We start from the raw sequence: 23,887 nt of genomic DNA on the forward strand, positions 1-23,887 counted from the left end.
GGCACGCTTCCCTGCGTCAGAACCGGCGGCAGTGCAGGGACTGCTGGGGGATTGAGCCCTGTTCTCCTCACGGCAGGTAAGGAACAGCTGGTACTTTTGGTGGATGGTGTAATGGCGTTGCCCTCACGGCAGAGATAGGTGCTGGCCTGCTCCCCTTACGCTGCTTCAGATCTGAGTAGTTCCTTCTGCCCGCAGAGTTCTGCTTCAGCAGGCGGGGCTCGTACAATCTAGCACGGTGTTGTTGCAGCTGTTTTCCGTATCCCCGGCCCATATTGCTCTGCAATAATGAGCAGGGCCTGGGAGCTCTGGATTTATAACATTGAAGTACCTCGCCCTTTGCACTTGGCATTAGTGGGCAGGGCTTGGCGAACTCCACGTAAAGTTGCCCTGCTGTAATGGGTGTATTGGTTGTTCCCCTCTCTCCAAGAGTCGCATAGCGGTCTTTGTGGCGAGGGGGCTGGATATGCTGTGGCCTGATTTCTTTCCCTCCTCTGCATGTCATATGGGGGATACATTAAGTAGACTCCACCCCACGTCCGGCTTCTCTAGATGCCATCATGTGGTGTAACGCAGAATGTAGACTTTGCTATCTCGTGTTTTTGGCATACTGGGAACACAGAGTGGTTGGGGTTGTTGAATTGTGGCTGGTGCTACAATGTAGCCAGCAGAGGTAGAGACAATTTCTTCTGTGCAACCTTCATTGCCTTCCTTACAGGCTATGATTTAGGCTGAAGAGTAGGCACCCTTTAAGGCCTCGGTAACCACCCCTTAATGTCCCCAGTCAGGAAGTTTTTGAGCCTGATGGGGGTCAAGGGGAGGAGAGCCATAGGTGTTATTATGTTCAGGGTTCTGATCTGGCATGCCTACTAAAGCAACTTCTGAACTCTAGTCTCCCCTCATCCAGCGCATCGGCTGAGGTGGATGATTTTTTTACCTTATTTCGGCCGGTTGAGCCTGAGACTGCACCCTAATATAATGCTATTTGGGCCGGGTCTGGTGGCTTAGTGGTCTAATGCGACTACTGTAGGGACCTGTGTTTCACCTCATGGACACAGGTTCTTATCCCGGCGGGTCCCATCCTTCTGAGGTTGATAAAATGGAGTACCATTGAGTTGGGTAACAATAAACATCTGTTATTCAGCGCCAAGATACCCTTCTTGGTGAATGTGCAATTTACAAATACATCTTATGTTATACTGGTGCTTTCGCATGGATATGGTGGACAAATCCTCTTTCCCCTGTTTTCTTTCAAGGCATTATCCTGTAGACATATTTGTAGATGTTTTTCCATCTGTGGCATTCTCCAACATTGGGGCCCAGTTACTCAGGTTTTACAACATGGTTTCCTATCACTCGCCAAGTGTGGCATGACCTGCAGTGGTGGTTGTTCTCCGGTGCCCTCACCAAGGGTCCTCAGTTGAGTCTGCCCCTCCTCAGAGGGGGATAGTAAAGGGGAGAGTCTATCCATTTTTCATTCTGATAGGCCGCGGCCAGGTTCAAGATGCTCTGTTTCATTTCCTCCGATCAGTCGAGGGTCAAGGAGTGTGTATTTAGACAGACACCCAGGTGACAAGGTCTCATGTGTGTCATCAAGGGGGGATGATGGTTCTCTTCCTTTTTGTTTGTTCCCGGGTAAGGAACATGGACTGCAGATCAGCTGAGCATCCAAGGAATCCATACTTGAGGCTCCTGAGAAGTGTTTCCTTGCATCCCTCGACATGCTGGGCACCTGCCTGCATATTCCCTTCCACCTAGCTGATCAGCAGTTTCTTAGTTTTACTGTGGGCTCATGCCACTACCACTTCCAGTGCTTCTTTTTCAGCTTTTCCTTTTCACCAAGGGATTTTCCGACCTTCTTGGCCCCACTGGCTCAGGATATTCAAGTCTACCCTTACCTTGATGATTGGCTGATTGTCTATCTTTCTCTAGGCAACGGAGGAGGTGCATCGAGTCTGTTCATCTTCTGGATTTTGACTGGTATCTAATCACCCATAGGTCATCCTCCGTACACCACTCACAGTCTCTGATATTCATTGGGGTTCTCTTCCATCTGTTCCCCCATCTATCCTGAGTTCTTTCCCAACCTTAGGTACCTGCCCGTCTTTGACTGCAGAGTCTGGGGGAGATGGCTGTAGTGTCCTGCGAGACGCATTCTAGTGTCTCGACAGGAACTGGTCTAGGAGCCACTCCCCCTATGGGAGTGGATACACTGCACCACACACCCATCCACCACCGGTGTCACGAGTGACGTGAGCCGGCTAATAAAGAGGCCCGGGTGCACGTGCTCGAGGCCAGAATTACCATCCTTAAGCTGGTGTTCTGTGTCACACTTATTTCATCATGCGGGTCTAGGCCCCATCTTTACAATGGCGACGAGGCGGTAACGCTAGCCACGCGTGCCGCAGCTGAAAAAGCCCCGATAAGGAGGAGAGAGTGCTGCCTGCCCGAAAGGCACCCCCCCAGCAGCGCCGGCCGCCGAGAGGTCCACGGGGCGTGTGACGAGCCCCGGGCCTGAGGGAAAAGGAGAAGGTGACCTGGAGCCCACCCGCACCTCTCAGGCCTGTTGAATACCGTCCTGCTGTGGCGGTGCCTCCGAGGGGACAAGCGGACCGACCGGAGCCCACCTGCTTCGGCCGCCAGTGCTGAAGCCTTTGCGGAGCCCACCCGCAGATCAAGAGTGGCCCGTCGGCCGAAGGTGAGCCAAGCGTAATGAGGCAAGCGGAGCACACCCGCGATCAGCACGAGATGCCCGCCAGCCAAGAGGCGTGTAGTGAGCCCCTGTTCGAGCGGAGCCCACCCGCAGTAACAGTGCACAGTGCCCCGCAGCGAAAACACACACATGATCCCTGTCAGCAGCTCCAGCCCCCACACAGCCACAGCGTTCCTCTCCTGCCCGTGCGAAGACTGCGAGGAACCGCCTTGGGCAGGAGGACCAAAAGAACAATGCCGCTGGGAGGAGCATGAACCGGGAGACAATATGAGCCCCACGCTGCCCAAGTGAAGAAACCCCGTACGGAGGCCAGCGGCAGTGCAGATAAGCGAGGGGGTGAAAAGAGCTAGGAGCGCAACCCGTCCGTGCCGCCCCCACCCCCGCCGAAAAGTGAGGGAAGGAGCTGTGAGGTCGCTGGGAGGACGGTTGAGAGTGGAGTAGCTAACCACTCCTCCACACCCTACCAGAAAGATTAAAGTGTGCCCAAGGCCCCAAAGGAGCGAGCAGCCCCGGGAGTAACTCCAGCCCCTCCCCCACCCCGCGCGGCATGTGAGCGGCGAGCCGGCGGAGGGAAGGTGAAGCCAGGAAGGAAGCCAGCGACTCGAGGAGCCCAGAGAAGAGCTCCTACACCTCCTCACCCCCGCAAGCACCAGCGCTAAGGAGGGGAGACCAGAAACCCTCACCGTAGGGCAGGAATGCCCGGAAAGCAAGGAGGCAGCAAGGCCAGCATTGTGGTGAAGGGTCTCTGGCCCCATTGGAACGCCGCAGGCAGTGGAAGTGGTGAGAGGGGTGGAAGCGCCACAGCCGTGTGTGTGCACAAGCCGGAGATAAAGCAGGGTGGCTCCGTCAGAGGGAAAATAAAGAGAAAACTGCACCACACTGCCATCTAGTGGCCGTGGTCCTTCACGGCAGGGGTGAAAAAACAAAACAAGCATTGCACAGCGTGACAAGGCAGGATCAGCGACAACCCCCCAGGAAACAAACACTGACAGTGACAGCTTTGCAAATAAGGAAAGGCAACCAGGGACTGCAGTCTCAGTACCAACACTGCCACATGGTGGCCATCTAGCGTCACCGCAGCCACAGCACAGACACAGCATTTACAAACCCACTGTCACTGCCCAGTGACACAGGACAGCACAGAGCTGAGCAGGGACGCGCCAGAAGAGAAGAAGCCATCACCCAACCGGCAACAAAATGTTGAGATCACAGCGCAAGGAGTGAAGGAATAGTGGACAACACGAACCACAGTAAGACACAGAAGAAAGGAACAGTGTTTTCTACAAGCCAACCCTGAAGGAAGGTCAAGGGGACAGGCAGCATAGGACTGGCAAAGCAACGCCACGCAGCAGCACAAGACTGTAGCAGCAAGTGAGTGCAGCAAAAGCAAGGGTCAAAAGCTAAGGGCAAACTGCAACTCATCGCCCTCCAGCAAAACAGGGACAGTGGTCACGCGCAAGAGAGCACAAGGAGTGCCCAAAGCACTCAAAGAACAAAGCAAGAAACAAAGGTCAGCACTGCGACACCAGAAACGCAGGCACGCTCCAGACAGCGCAGGAACACGTCAGAAGCATGGAACCGTACCACAAAGCGCAAGAACGCGACAGGAGTGCAAGAACTCCACACCCGCACAACAGGACCGCGCAGCACTGCGCCGGAACGTGCCAGGAGCGCCAGGAATCAAGAGCGCCAGAGTGACGCTGCACAGCGACACGCCAACGCCACGGGACAGCGCACAAAGGTCCCCGAGGGAGAAAGCGACGTCTCACAGCAACCAGAGCACCATCGTCAGCACACATGGCGGCATGCACCAGAGATGCACCAGGAACGGTGACGCAACCCTCCTCCACGCAGACAAAGCGCGCCAACGCCAAAGCACCGTGACGGTGAATAGCGACCACGAAGAAGATAGCACAGCATGACGACTCATGCCGAAGAGAGAGCCGACCACCCAGTCTGGTCGTCAAGGGGAAAAGAAGAAGCAACAGAGAGGATTGCGATGACCGGTCCAGTCACAAGAAGAGAAGATCAGAGTCTGAGAGCCATGACCAGAGAGAAACAAGTGGAGTACACGCTGCCTGGAGAAGACTGGTCGGGAAGACAAAGACAGCATGATGACCAAACCGCGTCGCGAGATGAAACATGGAGAAGAAAGGCGCGACGCCACAAAGAAAGGAAAAGAGACAAGAAGACAATTCGCCTGAGAATTGCAGAAGAGCGACTGAAGAGTCGCCCATATAGTCCGGAGACCATTGAAGTTGATAGGCCAGTTGGCCTTGTTAGAGCATGGTGCATGTCACTGCTCCCGGATAAGAAGCAGAAGAGTGGAAACCACGTCACCCAGAAGAAGCGGCACAGATGCAGATGTGTCAAAGACAATGAGAGGAGAAGCACGAGGACTCATAGCAACACAACCCATGACCACCTCCAAAGACACCAAGGCAGACTGACGACCCTGGCAACAGCACCAAGGGATAACCACACGAAAACGGCAGCAAGTGAGAACCGAGTCTCATCCCCCTTTCCCGGGTGAGCGTCAATCGGTGTCCCTGGACACAGGCTCAAGGGAGAACCAAGAGTAAGCCTCAGCAAGCGCAAACTGGGTCTCATCCCAATGCATCTCCAGGTGAGCGTCAATCGGCGTCCCCGGATACAGCCTCAAGGGAGAACCAAAGAGTAAGCCGCAGCGTCAATCGGCGTCCCTGGACACAGGCTCAAGGGAGAACCAAGAGTAAGCCACAGCGAGCGCAGACCGAGTATCATCCCAAAGTTTCCCCAGTTGAGCTTCAACCGGCGTCCCTGGATACAGCCTCACGGGAGAGCCGAACACAAGCTGTAGCAAACGCAAACCGTGTATCATCCCAACGTTTCACCAGACGATCGTCCACCCCAGAGTGTCAGCAGTCTAAGTCAAATGGCATCCCTGCTCCTGACTGCGGATGCCATGGGTGAAGTTGGTATCAAGTGTCTTTTCCTCACACCGCCTCCAGACGGAGTCGTCAGTGATCCTAAGCCAGGCAAGAGAGTATCCACACACTATGTGTCACACCGTCACTGAAGCGTAACCTCAACAAGGCGGAGGCACAAGGCTACCAAGTCCCTCCTGACATCCAACTCTCCCAGCACGTCACCACCACCTGTCATCCTGAGTCACCACATGACTGGCAACCACCATCACGCCAGCCATCACCACATGCGTCAAACACCACTCCCAGAGTATCTATGGACTGGAGTCACACGCTGTTGCCACACTAGCCAAGAGAAGAGACCAGAGTCTACTTGTGAACCGGGCACACCCCTGAACCAGGGTAGCAAGAGCAAGCATCGGCCACCTCCACCCTAGTGGGTTGTGCGTGCGACCAAGTAACGGCTCCTAGGTGGTCCTGCAGCGGCCCCCAGTCGGCACAGAAGTGGCCCCAGCGTAGCCTTCCTGCAGTCCCGCAGCAACCCCGGTAATGGGCCTCTCTCCAGATGGGAGAGTGAAAAGAGACTTTGCCCCACCGACGGGTCATCGGTTGTAGCCAAAAGGGTCCACAGAGGCAAGTGAACAGGCAAGACCTCCATGAACCATTACCATGAACTCCGACTATGCTCATGACGCATGCCTTTTAAAAAAAGAAAACTGTTTTGAATTCACCACAGACCATCACCGACATCAACAAAAGGGAAATCATGCAAGACATGCCATTCCAAGTGAACTGTCGCCATGCAGTGGACGTATCCGAGCCAGTGGTCGTGTCCTGAACCGGTCAGGTTAAACCACGAGCGCCAACCGAGAAGGTCCTGCTGCAGGCACAGTCATCAACCTACGTCTGGCGTCTTCCTGCCACCTATATATCTATCTATCTATCTGTCGGTCGGTCGGTCGGTCGCTCTCTCTCTCTCTCTCTCTCTCTTTCTTTCTCTCTCTCTCTCTCTCTCTCTCTCTCTCTCCTTTGATTTGGGTGTGCCCCATCTCTTTTGGGCGTTCCTCTCAGGGTTTCAGCCTTCCCTGGCTGGGTCTGTTTGCCTCAGCGGAGTTGGCCCTTCTCCCTAAGTTTGTGGCTTGATTCACTTGATGTTTCACCTGGGCTTTCTCCGTTCTGCTGCCCTTCATTTACCAAGTTCTCAGGGGGATACAGGTGGTTCAGACGGAGGTTCTCTGGTTTCCCCTACACCCAACTCACCTGCTTGCTCCTCTTCTCAGCATGTCCTCTCTCCTGCAAATCTGGCTGGGAGTTTGGCACTTGTGAGGTTGTCCCTGTTTGCTCTGGGTTGTTTGCTTGCAGTGGCTCAGAATATCTGGTTGTCTTGCAGACCATCACCCCTAACGTCTTACAGTCATCATTGGAAGAACCTTGACTCTTGGTGTAGGGGGACTGGGCTGTCTCCTGTTTCCTGTATTTCCTCAGGGCATCGTTTTTTGGGGTATGGCGTTATGTTGGGTCTAGCGATCTTCACTCTCCGTGTCCAATGGGCCTCCATTCTGGCTTTCAGTGACACCTTTATGTCTTCTTTCTCTCCATTGTTGGCTCGCCTTTTGCAGAGTTTTTTTGCATTTAAAATCCTGACTACTGCTTTCTAGTCCCCACCTGAGGTCTTCCATTGGTGCTTCCAACATTGCCTGGTCCTACTTTGCACCCCTGGTTTCCGGTGTTTTCTCCTGACGCATCTTCTCCGGAGGTGAAGGTTCTCCGTTCTCTGGATGTGTTGCAGGGCCTTTGCATCTCCCTGGGTGCTTCAAGTACATTTGGGCAGGTGGCTTCCTTTTGTGTCGCCTATGGTCTCTCTGCGAGGGGTCTCAAGCCATCTTTGTCCATTCTTACTCGATGGGTGTTGTGCTCTGTTGTCTTGTCTGCTGGTTGCTCACCGTCCTCTTACCTCTTTCGAATCAGGGACAGTCGCCTCAGGGTGTGTTCTCATCCTTGGCAATGCTTCAGGGTGCGTCACTGAGTGACATTGGTAATACTGCTTCAAGTGCTCTCCCCACACCTTTGTTTCCCACTACCATCTTCAGTTGGGGATGGCTGCATCAGCACAATTGGGAGCTCAAGTTTTGTTGGCTGTACATGATTCTTGGGGGCAGATTTATGAGGCCCTTGCGCCACGTTTACGCCGCTGTTGCGTCACGCAAGGCGGCGTAAACGTGGCGCATCCCTACGAACGATTTACAACGTGACGCATCTAGGCAGATGCGTCACGTTGTAAAGCCCTGCGCCGCTTGTGGGCGTTCCGGCGCAGGGTAGGCGTTCCGGGGCAGGTGCGCCTCGCAAAAGTGGCTGAGTGAAATCTATGAGATTTCACTCAGTCACTTTTAAGCCAATGCTGCGTCAAAAGCCTGCGCCTGCTTGAAGCAGGCGTAGGTCTTGACGCAGCATTGTTGAAATGGGGCATCCCTGAGCCTTGCTGGAGCTGCGTCGCACTTGCGACGCAACTCCAGCAATGCGCCACATTTCCGGCACAGATGCGTCACGCATCTGTGCCGTTTTTGCACCATGGTGCGCCGCATTATAAATGCGGCGCACCATTGCTGGCGGAGCTGTGGCGCACTGTGGCGCATGTTAACTGGCGCATCCCTGGGGATGCGCCAGTTAACATAAATCTGCCCCTTGGTTTCTATGTGAATCAATCACCATGCGCTTGAGTATGGGCTCATGCGCACGGAATGGGACGGGAAGACGGATGAGGAGGTAATGTTGCCCAGCTTCTCACCGGTAATCTTCATTACTCCGAGTCCTGGTCTTCCCGTTCCATTCCTTAGTGCTTCATTCCTTCTTTGGTTTCTGTTTATGGTGATCGTTTTGTTGTCTTTCTTTCTTATGAGTTTCTTTGGTAATCTCGGGGTGTCCTAGTGACACAGTTCCCCTTTTATGCATGCTGGGTAGGCAGCGCTGTATTGGGGAAACTATTTTGACCTCAGCTAAGTAATTGTTTCTGTGGAGCAGGCGAACTGCTCAGGGATAAGGAATGGAACTGGAAGACCAGGCCTCGGAGTAATGAAGATTAGCAGTGAGTAGCGGGCTATTTAATAAGGGAGCAGCGTCAACGGGGATATAGGTCTGTAATTTTAAAGATCCTTGGCATTCACTGAACCTTTGTATAAAAATAAATACAGTGGCCTCCTTCACAATATGAGGAAAGTTGCCGGTTTCCAAAATAGGATAATAATCGATTTTGCTTATAAAGAATTATGATATATTGCAATACTATGGGATTGGAAATATGGATGTATTATTTTAACATATTGCGGATTTCAGATGAGGTCTATATCAATCAACAAAATTTCAAAATGGGATGAAAGCCGGCAGTAAGGAAGGTGAGTGGCAATAATGTCCGGAGCGAGTTGCAGAATGTGGGGAGGACTGGGGTCCAAAGGCGAGCCTGACTTAGACTCAAGAAGATCCCTGACTTGTGAGATCATGTGAGCCGAAATTCAATCACGGGCATTGATCTAACCTCTAACCATTGAAGGCTGCTGGTGGAGGGCTATTGCTCTACGATCTTTGGAGAAGGGATTCTACGTGCTGCTGAATTATCAAGCTTTGGAATTTGCATTCTGGGACTTGGAGTCCTGCTTAGCTTATTACAAAATCAAAACTACGAGTCCCTGAATACAAAGCATAAACTACTTACGCAAAGACCTGGAACAATTGAGAGCCCTGCAAGGTCTCCACCTCTAAGTGTGTTTTCTTTATCAAATACAGTAATGGTCCTGTTTTTCCATGTGAAGTGTTCTTGACGGTCTCTGTTGTGAGCGGTTGTCACACACTCATTCATAAATGATGCGAGGAAGGCGGATGGGGATAATGCATGGATTATATACAAGTAACCTATTTGCCTTTATCCTGGGTGAGACCTTAGTCGTAAAACTCCTCGTTCCGAGGAAGCCAAGACTGCGAGTAATGCCACTGAACCTTAGGGGGCTTTTTACGCTCCCGTAAACGTCATTGGGTTGATTTGTTCTACATATTCTCGCTGGCCTAGTATCAATGCACGTGAGGCATAGCCTCCACAGCCAGCGCGAACGCTGTTTGGCATCACAGGTTTAACATTGATCGTGTGTTTTCTTGGGTACAGAGCGCATGTCCAGTCTTCACTAACAGAGGAACTACATTTCGCTAGAAAACATCTGCATGTTTCAGGTATTCTTAGGTAGTTCAAAAGTTCAGGGCAGTAGCAAACTGCATTCGTCATTAGGGAATATGGAAACGCTCGTTTTAAAGTCGACGCTTGAAACCTTTCAATGCAAAATGTCTCCCACATGAACAAATCAGCAAATAAAGACTGCGCAGGGGATTAAAAGGTTAACCCCGTGTCACAGCAGCAGTTTATCAACCTGCCTATCAAGAGCAACCTGCAGAAAACTGACCTTGGGAATAGCTTTTACTATACCAGAGGGGTGCAGGATCAATTGTGTAAAACAACATGCTTTTGCTTCCCTCTGCTGGCTTTGTGGGGAATAACACAGAAACACCAACACCTATTTTCCTACTATTGCAGTTCTACTGTATGTAACTGGGCATATAATTTTGCAGGACAGCTTTTTATTAGCAGCTATGCAGGGAAAAACAGATATCTTCTGCTATTAGCAAATAAAAGGGACACTCCCCAGTTCATGCAAATCGTTAACAGATTTCTTCACTTATATAATACATTTTAGTGCGAAAACAGGCTCATTTTTTAGTGAAAGTTCAAACCTTTGTCTTATCTGATGACAATTCTTTCAATAAACTTATACTGTAAGTCAATGAAGTATTTCTTTGAGAGGTCCTCGTTGACAGTACTCTATGTATTGATATCAAAATACATATCATGAACGCACTCGAAACATTTCAAATCATTTTCACAAATATTTCAGTCTATTCAACCAAAATTCTCAACTGTCAAATAATCGTGTAATAATATATTGCTGCTCATTAAATACAGTAGGGTGAATTACAAAGATTTGGTCGGTACCGGTACAATCTATGTAAGTGGGGAACGTTAGTGAAAAATTGGAACATCACCGGACCAATGTATATAATGCGCCCACGATTTGTTTTATCTGTAAGTTGCATCCTTACAACTAATGCCACACAAAAACGTGCATGCTATTTTGCTTCTTTTCGTGAACTGACAGAAAAAGCTTTGTAGATTGAGAGTTAGCCTTTGCGTCAAATGCTTTAGTTTAAGAACGTAGATTTTATTGTTTATCTGAATTAATACATTTAATACATCTCTTCCGAAGCTCCAACAATAATATTAAAAGGAAGAGAAAATGCTTACTAGTCAGCCATCTACAATGTCATTTACATTGCTGCAGTGGCGTTCTTGAAAATGCGGATGGTTGAGACAGGGCCAGCTTTATCGCTGGAGGCGCCCTGTGAGACAATTTTTGTGGGCGCCCCTCCCCCCCCCCCCTAGACTCCCCCACTACCACCCTTTAACAGTGCCTTCTCAAGTCTCCATAACCACTCTCTCTCAGGTGTATTTAATTAGTTATATAACGCCACCTATACCAGTGCAGGATGTCAGAGCCCTTTACATCACACACACATTACACAGAGAAAATCAATCATATGTATCCAAATCAGTGTATAGAAAATGGCACATGAGCAAGAAGACTACAAGGTGAGTCACATGTCATCTATACTGGTAGACAGTATAGTTTAAGAGTGTTTGGTCTGGAGAAGCACAGACTCAGAATTTAAAACAAATCCATGGTTGGGGATTGCATTTGATAATAAGGGTTTTTGTTCACCGAAATGAACCCTTTTTGAAACATTAGAATATTGAAAAACGGAGGAAAAAACTCAAAATTCTGTAATCTATACCTTGCAGTTTGCATGCAGCTCTTTGATGACAGTTATTACCTCACTGTTCCATGTTAGGATTTTAACATTTACACGGCCAGTAAGAAAAGGATCTCTCTGACAAAAGTAGTGCCCTATTTAAATTATATTCACTTTGTGGTCTGCATGGTACACATTCTTAGCACAGAGGGTTAATATGCCTACTGCAATGTTAAAATGAGTTAAAACTTCCACTAGACAAAACTTCTCCACTCTCCAGGAAGAACATTAATCACCTGATTTATCTTAAATTTGTTATTGTTGTATGAAAATTGACCGCATGGGTCGCACCGCCCTAGAGCCATTCCTATGGTGGGAGAGGTGAATGCACCTGGCACTGGTTGGACTGGGGACCTTCGGCTCAAAGCAGGATCTGGGGAAGGGTTAAAGATAACAAGGAACATTGCGCTGAGCCCTGTTTGCTTGGCCCTCGCCAGGGTGATTTTCAAAATCCACTGCAAAGTACCACATACTTTATTCGTCCCACAGCCCTGCCAGGGGACCAGACTTTATTCTGTAGTTGATCTGCTCCCCCCCCCCCCTAGATGATTTGGACATTCTTGAGCTCGTTTTGCTCCTGGTGGTGAGAGGTAGACACCAAGACAACTTTCCTTAGGCAGAAAGGCCTCTAAGCCTGATTTTCTGGGGGAGCTTAATCTTAGTGCTTCCCTGGCAGACCTGTCCTCTGACTGGACTCCTGGTGCTCTCACCTGCTTGGCGTGCATTTTCCACAGTTCCTCTACAGCCAACTAGAGATAAAGTTCTTCAATCCATCATTTCAGTGGCATCAGGTGACTTTTACTTCCAGCTGGGCATTCTTTCATTATCATCGCTTCCAGGTCTTTTAATCAGTTTCTCCCCTGTGTAGGTGTTTCTAAGTGGAGGTAGAAAATACCCAGAGCCAGACATCCCTGGCCAACAGTAGGGTGCTACATCATTATTTCACCCATTCTATGACATTTCAATGGCAAGTTTTCTGTGGAAAGAGCTTTTCTGAGAGTCTCAGCTCCATCCCCAGATGACACAGTTGCCTGATCTCTTTCCACCAAAAATATCACAGGCAAGCCCCTCCTGTGCGTGGCATCAGCGATCTGATCACCTCTTTTGTTTCTGTGAGCTCAAGTGCAGTGTGACAAGCTAATTAACAGATGCAGATTTTCTACCCATTTCTTCCTTTCTCAGAACCTGGGTCCAGCACTGTGACCGCCTCGACCTGGTTGAGAACGGTCGCTCCCTCCTGCCCTCGCTGACTCCTACCCAGAGCTGCCTGGTATCGTAGATATTGCGCTGCTGAGCCTTCCTAACGCTGCTCTCCTCACTTTCACATTTGCCTTACATAGCGCCGCTGCCCTCGCTTAGCGCTCGAACGTGCCTGCCTGATTGTGCGCAACTGTACCTGCATATATTTTAGTTTTTTAACCCTTGTGCATGAAAGCTGCATTTGTTCACTGTTTGGGATCGTGTTTTATTAATTACGCTCCAAGTTTCCTCAAACCCAGTCTGCTTTCGTGATATTGCCGCCATTTGCTGTGTTGTTGTTGTTTTGCCCTGAGACCGCCCCCTCCACCACGCAACCGCCTCCCATCGGATCCTCCCTCCCACTTTGTGTTTAGGCTCACCCCTGTCCACCATAGCGCTGTGACCGCCTTCAGGACCCCGTGCAAAATTCAGCGACGTTATCACTGACTTCATCACCCCACACCCCTCCCCTCCGAGGAATACATCCTACTGGGAGACCTCAACTTTCACTTGGAAAAGAGCAACGACAGCAACACCACCTCCCTTCGGGACAATCTCGCCAACCTCGGACTCAAACAACTTGTCACTACGCCCACCCACATCGTAGGTCACACACTCGACCCTATCTTCACCTCCAGCAAACATGTCTCCTTCAGCCACACCACAACTCTCCATTGGACGGACCACAGCTGCGTACACTTTATCTACAATAAGACCACAACTCACAACCAACCTCAACCTACTCTACGAAGAAACTGGAACAAAATCACCATCGACCAGATCTCCTCATCGCTTCTTCAAAACCCCCCTGCCCACTCCTCAAACCCCGACCAAGCAGCGATTAACCTCACCCAATGGCTATCCAACAGCGCCGACATCCTAGCACCGCCGAAAAAACGTCAAATCAAACTTGGCAGCAAAAACGCCTCCTGGTTCAACGGTGAGCTTAAGAAATCGAAGAAATTAAGCCGCTCCCTCGAGAAGGCCTGGAAAAAAGACCCAAACACCAGCACCAGGGACGCCTTCAAAAACGCCACCCGCATACACCACCAACTGATCCGGACTGCCAAGAAAGCCGCATTCAAAGACCGACTAGACAACAACGTCCACAACAGCAAGGAACTATTCAACATCGTCAAAGAATTCACCAACCCCTCAGCAAACTCCAATGATATCACCCCCTCTCAAGCCCTCTGCGACTCCCTAGCCTCGTTCTTCCACAACAAAATCGCAGACATCCACAACAGCTTCGACAACCAACCCGGAGACCATCCCACCCAATCTCCTGCCGTACCTTCACCCCCCTCGAACATCCTTAACGACTGGAACCCAATCTCCACCGAGGACACCATCCGCCTGATGAACTCCATCCACTCAGGATCCCCCACAGACCCATGTCCTCACCACATCTTCAACAAAGCAGACTCCATCATAGCACCACACCTCCGAGACGTCATCAACTGCTCCCTCAACTCCGCCACCTTCCCGGAAAGCTGGAAACACGCCGAACTCAGCGCCCTTCTGAAAAAACCCACAGCGTACCCCACCGAACTCAAAAACTACCGCCCCATCTCGCTCCTTCCATTCCCGGCCAAAGTCATCGAGAAAGCCGTCAATAACCAGCTCGCCGCCTTCCTCGAAAGCAACAAATCCCTCGACTCCTCACAGTCCGGCTTCCGAGCCAAACACAGCACGGAGACCGCCCTCATCGCAGCACCAGACGACATTCGAACTCTACTGGACAATGGAGACACAGTCGCCCTCATCCTCCTAGACCTCTCCGCAGCCTTCGACACAGTCTGCCATAGCACTCTTCTACAGCGCCTCAAAAACATCGGGATCCAAGGAAAAGCACTGGAATGGATCACCTCATTCCTCACCGGAAGAACCCAGAGGGTCCGCCTCCCACCATTCAAGTCCGAGGCCACTGAAGTCATCTGCGGCGTACCCCAAGGTTCCTCACTCAGCCCCACCCTCTTCAACGTATACATGAGCCCCCTCGCGACCATCGCTCGCCAACACAACCTCAACATCATCTCCTACGCAGATGACACCCAACTGATCCTATCACTCACCAAAGACCCCAACAGCGCCAAAACCAACCTACATGAAGGAATGAAAGAAGTAGCAGAGTGGATGAAGCACAGCCGTCTGAAACTGAACTCAGACAAAACAGAAGTCCTTATCTTAGGCACCTCCCCCTCCGCTTGGGACGACTCTTGGTGGCCAGAGGCCCTTGGAAAAGCACCCATCCCGACGGACCACGCACGGAACCTGGGCATCATCCTGGACTCCTCACTCTCTATGAACAGACAAGTCAACGCAGTCTCATCTTCATGCTTCAACATCCTCCGCATGCTCAAAAAAACATTTAGCTGGATCCCCACCGAAACCAGAAAAACAGTCACCCATGCACTGGTTACAAGTCGCCTCGACTACGGAAACACCCTATACGCCGGTATCACCGCAAAACTCCAGAAAAAACTCCAACGCATCCAGAACGCATCAGCCAGACTCATACTAGACATCCCGCGTAAAGACCATATCTCTAACCACCTGAAAAACCTCCACTGGCTCCCCGTCAATAAGAGGATTACTTTCCGCCTCCTAACCCACGCTCACAAAGCACTCTACGAACTTGGACCCGAATGCCTCAACACATGACTTCCCTTCTACACCCCCCCTCGCCAGCTACGATCTTCCAACCAAGCCCTTGCTACCATTCCTCGCATCAATAAAACCACCATGGGAGGTAGATCCTTCTCCTACCTCGCAGCTAAAACCTGGAACTCACTCCCCACTCACCTACGTCTCACACAGAACCACCTAGCATTCAGAAAGCAACTTAAAACCTGGATATTCGACAAGTAATTCCCATCCCTTCCTCAAGCGCCTTGAGACCCTCTGGGTATGTAGTGCGCTATATAAATTTCTGACTTGACTTGACTTGACTTGACTTAAAGGCTCTACGTGGGGAGGCCAATGATCCTCCTGCCAGAGCGCAGACAGAAGAATTATTAACTTGAACTTTGGCACAGATTTTCTCAATTATTTGTCATTCAGTTAAGCACCACCGATTTTCAGTAAGCACTACAGACCTACACTATGAATGGCCACTCACCTTATAAGGGCAACCCCAAGGTCAGCACAAGTCCATCGAAGAGCCCCTTATGGAACAGACTACCTATGTACTGGGCTGCGCAGGATGGTAGTCTCACACAAGTAGCTTGCACATGTGTGCACATGAGTATTCTCAAGTGTAACCAGCCTAGAGCCTCTTACTCTAGCTACATGGCATTACCCTTACCTTAAAAGGTGAACAGTGGCGGTTAGCACTCTTAGTCCATTTACTGGGAATGTACTGTGAGTGAGACTCGGTTGGTGACACTCACTCACAGTAAAAGGCCAAAAACAGGTGGTCAAATGTGAAAAGTCCAGGAGGATTAAATGAGCATAACCTATTCGCTACAATGGCCAAACGTTGTGGACAGGTAGGAGGAGAATGGGGAGGGGCATGAGAGCAAAAAACTCACCTGCAGTGATTTTTCTTCTGAGGATGATAAACTGAAAACTCTCTCTCCGTACTGCTTGTTCATCAAGTGTATTGTTAAGGTACAACCTCTCTTATTGTAGCAGACTGTTGAGTTAACAATCCATGCAGATAAGACCACACTTTAAAGCCAGAGAAGTAGCACATTAAATCTCATTTCTATATAAAAGCAAGATTCAAAGTTGGCATCCATCTTATCTCAACTTCCACCAATGGTGCTGTGGTGCTTGTTGCAGATGACCAGGAGACATTCCCAACAACCAGGCAAAAGCCAAGATGCAAAAGCCAACAGGTATAGTGAAAGAAAGCAAAAATTGGAACAGCAACAACCTTCCTAACTGAACAGGTAATAGCAGAACCAAAGGAAAGGGAGCAGAAAAACAAAACAAACATAAAGGGAAGAGAAATCTATGCGGCAGACGAGAATAATTCAAGAATAAACCTAGCAAAATACACAATTTCCAGGCAATGTCTGCTTTATTTGCCTTGTAATGCAGGTATACCCATGTTAACTTGCGAGCAAAGGTCAAGCATCCAGAATCACTTGCCAGGATATGCTAGACTGTTGACGTATGCCTAAGACACGATCTCCCCATTCTCCACAATTTGCAGGTTTTTCTTCCTCACACTAGAGCATGATCATTCCCAGCATGACCATTCTTTATCCTGAAATTCCTTCTTTGGGCTTTTGTTTTTGAAGAACCAAATATTTTCCTGAGCGGCTGCATCAAATATGGCACCCAGTTATCAAAGGATAAGGGCCTTCATTGGAGCCACAGTCCTCTGATGGAGAAAAGGAGGTCACCGCTTCCACTGATCCACCTCTCAGGTCATTATTGAGGCCCTGGGAGGCATTTGATGTGATGAACTGTGAATTATCAGTAAGATATTCAGTCCTGCTGCAGCTCGTGGAGTACTACCTTCCTGTTGGCCGAGGAAACCCTCAACATATTAGCTGTTGATTTGTCTACCTCTGGGCAACAGGCGTGGTTAGCACATCGGCATTCTTGTAACCACAGCATATACACACATGTAAGCGCGAGGGCATGAATACGTTGACGGGCTAGCAGATGAGGCATCTTTTGTTGGCATCTCAACCTCATTTCCCACTTCATTCTGCACTTCTTCGTGCTGGACAAAAGGTTGAACGAAGTGCAGCTTAAACACTCAGGTCGAGGAGTTACAAGATGCAGACTGGAGAACATACTTATATGACCTGGGCATATCAACATGAAGGGGTCATGACACTACCCTTCCTTCCAGAGGCATGATAACCAACTCTAGTCTGAGCCTAGATACTTGCATGTATGTGTCATTCATATAGGATGCAGATAGATTGTACTTTAGTGTCTTAGTTACTTCCATTGCTTCCAATGCTTCTTTAGATTTATTCCCCATGTCTGAAGACAATGGCAGGTGGAGAACAAGAGGGCTAGGAGTAAGCATGAGGAACAAGATGCATGCAGAAAAATACAAATATGTAAAAACATTGTAACATGTTGAGAATCTGCCCAGCCGCCTGATGCATAGTGCTGCTGGGGTTTGTTACAAATTTTTGGGGAAATCCTTTGTTCAGCTTTTAATACACCATTGTGATAACATTACATCCCAAAAGTTCCAACTGCGCATATCTGGCCTCCCCGGTCCAGGACAAAGCCACTAGTTCAGGTCGACCACAATGAAGCATGGGCTGGTACAAGGACCAAATTAGGCCTGCTGAACAAAGTACTTTAAATCATGGTTTATGGAGTTTTGCAAGATCCCACATAGAGGATGCTTCACGCAGCTGTGGTTTTGAAGAGCTGCGGGGCTGTGATGCAGAGTCCTGTGTAGTCATCGAAGATGCTGTTAACGAGGGGCTTCTGATGTGAAGTCTGGCATCGAGGATGTCTGGTGCAGCAGCAGCTCCAAGAAGCTGCGATGCGAAGTCCTGCATTGTCAACGAGGAGGCTGTTGATGAGGGGCTTGCGATGCAAAGGCCTGCGTCAAGAATGCATCAAGCAGTGGCGGTTGAAAATGTCCTAGTGTCTAGTGGGCTTTTTTCTGCCTCCAAAGGCAGAAAGACTATTTGTGCCGGAGTGGTTGGGTGACAAAAGGCCCTTGCCTTGGTACACTACTCCAATTCCCCAAATAATCAGTGGTAGAGTGAATCCCTGCTGCTAGAAAGAGACAGCACTGGAAAGGAGATATTCTCCCTTTTCCAATGTTGCCTCTCACACACTAATGGTGCCCCCTTGATTCACTTCGTAATTGTGAAGTCAATGTGCCTCACAACATGTGGAATGGGGCCTCAAGGGGAAGCCATTCTGCTTTGCCCCCCACTATTAGGAAAAAAGGAAGTCTCCTGTGTTTTCACCAGTGGTTCCTTTCAAAGCCTTCCCAGCATGGGCTACTGGCCAACCGCTGCTCTGTGTGGGTAGTGTGGGCATCGGCCGCTGGCCAACAGCCCCCCTATAAGGGTGCATAGCAAATAAGTAAAAAATGGTATACCCACAAAACCCCTACCAAAAAAACATGAATCAAAGCACAATATGTATGCTAAAAAAGGTCCATAGATTTAGGGATAAGAATAGTAAAGCTATGCCTACCTATAAACATGTACCATCATGATATTGTGATAGTTGATACTCAGTCAGTCAGTAAATCTTTATTTCAAAGAATATAAATTCCTCATAAAAGCACATTGCATAAAATTTCATTACATTTCATTCCTGAACTTTTCATGTTAAAAACAACAATAGAGAAGAGAGGATATGATTCACGGGGCAGGTATAATTTTACAACACTAATTCATTTCTTGTATTCCTCAATCTTACTGCTACTTTTAAAAAGCTTAAAATGGCACATAGGGTGTGGGGATCAGTGGCTTTCTGTAAAAACAACAATGCAGTTCTTGCTTGGCGGAATTTCTGTTTCTTTAAAATCTCTACCAAAAACAATCGTCTGGGGTTACTATAAAATGAACATAAAAGTACAAAATGAAGGGTGTCCTGCGGAGACCTATTGTCGCAGCCGCAGGCACCCTTCTGCTCAATTGATACGGTAAAATCAGCAGGGTAAGCTAAAATATTTGGTAACCAATTGAGTCTAAAACGGCACATTAAAAACCGATCATTTTGGCTATACATAAGAAACAGATATGATTCCATTCCCCCTCCATTTCTTACAAGGTCATAGGCTGCTAGTGATTTCTTTACCAGGCCACAACTTCTGTCAGCGACATATTTTTCTAAAAGCAATTTTTTTACCTTCATTTTACAACTATTTACAATCAAGGAGGGATCATTAAAAAGCTGGCCCTGGTCAATACTTGTTAAAGAGTCTTTCACATATTTCAACCAGGGGATTTGTAGGGCCTTGTCTCTTTGTAAGCAGTCTGTAATTATTTCCCTGGTCAGAGCTGCCTCCGGGTTAGTCCAAGTTCTCATCCATGCCATAATTGGCCTTAGTTTAACAATATCAGAAATATATGGCATCCCTAATTCATCATGGGCAATTTCAGCAGGGATGGCTTGCGGGACTTTTAAGATTCTCCGAAAGAATTTATCTTCATGCTGTTGAAGTTGCTTACAGTCCCTAAAGCCCCATATCTCAGCACCATACAAGGCCTTAACTGTACTGATTGAGGCATATAATGCCATTATCTGTTCTGGGCACCAGCGTCCCAATCTACGGGCAAAGCTCAAAATAGCCCCATTTGAGGACACAAGCTTGGTGCAATGGGCCTCCAGCAGGTGATTAAATAACATGTCCCCATCCATTAGCAGCCCTAAGTAGGGGAAGGTCTTTACTTTGCCCAGAGTCTGTGACCCAATTTTGAGCACACTCTTGTTAGTAGGTTTTTTACCGGCCACCATGACAAAGGATTTTGTTAGGTTGACAGACAAGTCCAAGTCCCCCATGAACTTAACGAATCCGTCCACCAGGAGTTGCAAAGCCCTTGGGGTCCTGGCCAGCAGGACCACGTCATCCGCGTACAATAGTACTGGGACATGACGCGGTCCTACTTTAGGGGAATCAACTTCTAGGGCGATGAGGGCACTCTCTAGGGCATTAATGTAAAGGGAGAAAAGAAAAGGGGCTAATATGCACCCTTGTCTTACTCCCCCTGAACATAAAAATTGATCAGTTCGCCCCCGTCTGGACTGAAACGAACCTTGGCCGTGGTGTTCCAGTGCAGCTCTTTCAGGATATTGATCAGCCCCTCTTCTATCCCTAGGTTATGCATCATGGTCCATAGTTTAGACCTATTGACATTGTCAAAGGCCGCGGCTAGGTCCATGAATGCCATATAGACCGTGCCCCTGCCTGCTTTCGTATACTTTTCTGTCAAAAGATACAAATTTAGGCACTGGTCACTTGTCGATCTACCCTCCCTAAACCCGTATTGTATTTCTGCCAAGATATGTTGTTCCGCCGTCCACTCCATAAGCCTGTTCAAAATCACTCGCCCCATAATTTTAGCAGAAACATAAATGAGCGAGATCGGCCTATAGCACTTAGGGTCATCCCTGGACCCTTTTTGATACTCTGGATGCAACATTATGCTTGGACAATAGTTCATCACATCTTATTGTGATATAGATCCATATAAAGGCTATCTTTTGCAGTGAAAAAAATAGTCTGTCTTTTTTAGTTCCAAAGCACATTGTATATCTTAGAATTACTACCTTCTGCATTACACAAAATACTGCATAATTATATGGCAAAGGTTGAAAGATGGGAGGCAGTTGGTCCATTACACAGGTGAATGGGGGCAACAGTTGGAAATGGGAGATAATGTTTAGTACGGAAAGACATTCCCTCCCCTGTAGGGCAAAAATTATGATAAAGTCAAATCAGCTATATTCGTGGCTTCATACTATTGCTTCATAACCATATGGAAATATTTGAATGTACCTTAACATGCACTGACACAATCCACACATGAATTTCGATTTCGTTTTTGTATTAACCAAAAGAGTATATTCATCCTAACATTTCTATTACATTCCATACATTTCTGACGTCTAGAATCCATTTTATCTAGTGTCCTACATTTGCGAATGTTCCCTGCATCTTGGATTAAGTGTAGCCTCATTTTAAAACTGGCACCACAAAGCAAGGGTTTCAGGAAACAGAATTTGGCGCTTGTTTGTGTCTCAAGGACTTTTCGCATTCTTTCTCTTATAAGCTTCTACAATCTGCTCCTTAGTTAATTTGCTTAAAGTAACAATTTCCATGATGTGGTTTTGCTTCTGTTCACTTGCATTGAGAACAAGTGTATGAAAACGTGTGTGTAATGTATAGAATGTAGCATTATATGCTTTGACCTGATTCTCTGGTGCATTGAAACAATTGACAATCCTTGTTTTGCTTTCATAACGGCTGTTTTTTCATGTTAGACTTTTAGTTCTCCAAAAGTGTTGTGATTTATTTTACAATTATATCCATTACTGAATTGTGATTCCTTTTGAATATTCATGTGCCATTTCAAATATTGGGGGACAAAATTATTCCTAAACTTCTTAAACGTTACCACTAATCCAGAGGGTCTCTTGCAAAATGTGCAAGTAAAAGTTAAAGTTTGCCTGGTCTTAATCAACACTGGTCAAAAAAATATTGGTGGCAGCGAAGCAATATGGCGAGGTAGGGAACCCCGGCACAAGAGGCAAGAGCGAAGGTGCCGTAACACTTCCGGGATGGTGGCTTGGTGTGAGGACTCCAGTGGTGGCTCCTTTACTAGGGCGGAGCAGCACCGCCCCACTGTTTTTAAGCATTGTGTGACAAAAGCAAAAATAAAATGAAAACAACTGAATGTTATAATAATTTTATTTCTTCCAGCTGCTTTGTTAGCGGGCAGGCGGGGCTACCCTGTCTGAGGCCGGCCAAACTGTCATGTGCACTTTCCAATTTTTCAATCCAGGATGCATTACAACCTAAGTGGAGAACATGCCCAGGCCCCAATCCCCGTCTGAACACTGAACCACGGTGCTCAGACCAATCACAATGCTGCATCGTAGCATTGTGATTGGTCAGGGGAGCCTGGGTGTGTTTTCTGGTTCCTGTTCCGACGCAGAGGAGAGACAGAGCAGAGACCAAGACACGGCGATAAGGTAAGTGGTTATTATTTTTATTTTGTTGCATTCCCCTTCCTCTGCCCCCCAGAGAGACGGCTGCTTTGGTTGCATCGAGGCCTGTGTGAGGTTTTCTAGCATGGGTACTAAACGGACTCTGCTGTGAAAAGTATCCTAGAGAAACAGGTTGCACCAACGCGCCTGAGAAGATGCCCTTCTAAGCTATATAGCTGAAATGAGGGAAGTGCAAAAGAGAACATAACAAATGATGAAGAAAGGACATAGAAGGACAAAACTGGACTTTTCTAGGCTCTTATTGAAAAATCGCCAGGCTAATGATACGGGTGCCACGAAAGGGATAAATGTACTGCCTGAGGTCAGAAAGAAAAGGACGGTTTCATTGACTTTCATACCTAAAAGATGAGAGAAGATGGGGAAATCACCATAGCAATGCAGAGCAAGTCCAGGGCTAAATTAACGAAGATGGAAACACTCTCCCTGGGAGCTAAAATCAATACATTGGAGAGTAAAACAAGAAACAATGGAGGAATGGATGAAACAGGAGAGGGCATTCAACGCGGAGTTAAGTGCTTTATGCTTTCAGGACAACATAGCGGTGCTGGAGCGCTGACGATGACCCACTAAAAATCACCTCCTAGGCTTTCGTGCCCCACCTGAGACCCCAGACGAGCCCATATTGAAAGTGATGCTTACTTTTTTTAATTGGCATCTGTCCCTTCCAGACAAAGGTGATGACGACATTATTGTAAAACATATAGAATTCCTTCCAAGTCCGTTAAGTGGGATGCAAACCCATCAGAGGGTACCTTATGGCTATGCTACCAATGCAGATCTCAGGGCCCCAGTACTATGAAGCGCAGCAGCAATGAAGAAATCTTAGCACAAAGAAGAAAATGGGATCCCCTTTTTCCTGACTTCAGCGGTCTGACAAGGCAGACGAGACAGCAGCTTCAAAGACTATGCAAATCATTTCAGAGTTTGGGAATTGGAGCAGCTGTTTGCGCTCCTGGTAGATTGAAAGTCTGGCACAATTACAGAAACCACAGCTTTACATGTCTTCAGGCTGTGCTGTCCTACTTGGATGGACTCAAAACTGACATGTGTTGGTTGTTAGGTCTGGCGCTAGCCAAGACATTTTGATTTTACAAAATATATTTGTATATTATACTTACTTAAAGAAGCTTTTAGCCAGCTCTCTTCATCCATTCGTCTGTTGTATATTTCACATATTGCTTACGCCCACTACACCATACAGCAAACAGCAACGGATCAGGTTTCCTCAGCCCCTGGTTAACTTCAACTTGAGGGACTACATTTTGCTCTTTCACAAGTAAGCACATCCACACAAAAGTAGTTACTCTTTTGTGTCAGTGTTTTTCTTTGTACCTAATTATTACTTTAGTGTTGCATTAGAGTCTGGTGTGATAGCGGGACACTCTCTCCCAGCACTTCACAACACATGACAAATTCCAGCTTTATCAGTTCTAGCCTCCCGCTAATG

Source organism: Lissotriton vulgaris, chromosome 5 (assembly GCF_964263255.1).
Source record: "Lissotriton vulgaris chromosome 5, aLisVul1.2, whole genome shotgun sequence".
NCBI lineage: Eukaryota > Metazoa > Chordata > Amphibia > Caudata > Salamandridae > Lissotriton > Lissotriton vulgaris.